A 1,542-nucleotide genomic window follows, 5' to 3' on the forward strand; every position below is an offset into this window, starting at 1 on the left:
AAGGTAAAAGAGCTAAAAGCGGGTAAAGCCCTACGCAGAAGGTCTGGAGCAGGTCTCCTGCTCCTTTTATTTGCACTCTCTCATTATGGATATTTGGCATATGTTATTGCACCTCTTCCCCCCCACCCCCCACCTCCTGCTCCGGCCCAGCGGCTTTTTGTTCTGAATGGAAGGACAACCCTCACAAAGGGCCTTTTTCCTGAGAAAAAGAGCTAAAAGCGGGTAAAGCCCTACGCAGAAGGTCTGGAGCAGGTCTCCTGCTCCTTTTATTTGCACTCTCTCATTATGGATATTTGGCATATGTTATTGCACCTCTTCCCCCCCACCCCCCACCTCCTGCTCCGGCCCAGCGGCTTTTTGTTCTGAATGGAAGGACAACCCTCACAAAGGGCCTTTTTCCTGAGAGATATTGGTTTCATTTACAGTGGGCTAGAAATGCATGTGCTGCAGTGCCCTGGGACTTTCAATCACCCGCTGAGAGCACTCACTTTTCATTGTTTCCATATTAACGCTGTTCTTGCAGCTGCAATTGTAGCCTCTTTGAATTAAATCTGGGTTAACAGTCTGAGGACAGATAAGCCCCAAGAGAGGAAATGATGTAAATCCAAACAGCAATTCTTTAACCTATTGCTTTTTTATGACAGGCTGGAAGCCCTGCATGCGATCAGAAGCAAAGTGCATTTTTGCAGTCTATTCTAATTTGCATAAACCTTTCTTCTGGTATTTGCATAATTTTTCAATTAATCACCAGGACAATACCCTAACTCCTGAACATCTCTCTCCCAGGCATTTAAGGTATTCTTGCTAATATAAAAGATTTAGACACCGATGATGAGGCCAAGACCTGGGGTTTTCCATTTATTTCACACGTAAAACCCAGTCCAAATGTTTACTGTACCTTATACTCCACAACAAGTGCATCAGTGATTACTGAAAAAGCACAGATGGGACGTAGACAGTTTTTCATTCCTTGTTCCATGTGATAGAACTCAACACATCTGGTACGCTATGAAAAGCATCTTTGCACTAATTTGTTTGTCAGTATCTATTGAAAGGACTATCTGTCATCCTGTCGCATTTTGGTTGCCCTGAGATGTCTGAAGACAAGACTAGTCACAAATTGCGACTGCTGGTCACTTGGGACTAACTGGTAGAAACTACCAGCTGTTCCAAGGATCGTCAGTGGTGGATTTGTTTCTTTTTTGTATTTTTTTATAAGCGGAAATTTCAGTGTAATCTCTCTTCAGACATTTTGTATTTGCAAGAAGAAACCAAATCACTTGAGCAAGAGACAGTTTGCTTGTCCTCGCTGTCCATGTGCACATTTCCATCTGCTTCTACAGCTGGGTGAGTTTTCTTTGACTGTACAGGAGTGATGCAGGGGGCAGAAAATGCACTTGCTGGTGTGCATGTGGTGATCTTAACACTCACCTTTGTATGCTAGGACTTTTATGTCAGGAACCTGACTATAAAGAGATTGGTTTGTCAGGGAGATGTAAAGATCCTAAAGGAACCTTGGTGTTTATATGGCTGATCAATACA

This window comes from Fulmarus glacialis, unplaced genomic scaffold (genome assembly GCF_000690835.1).
Source record: "Fulmarus glacialis isolate BGI_N327 unplaced genomic scaffold, ASM69083v1 scaffold6319, whole genome shotgun sequence".
Taxonomy (NCBI): domain Eukaryota; kingdom Metazoa; phylum Chordata; class Aves; order Procellariiformes; family Procellariidae; genus Fulmarus; species Fulmarus glacialis.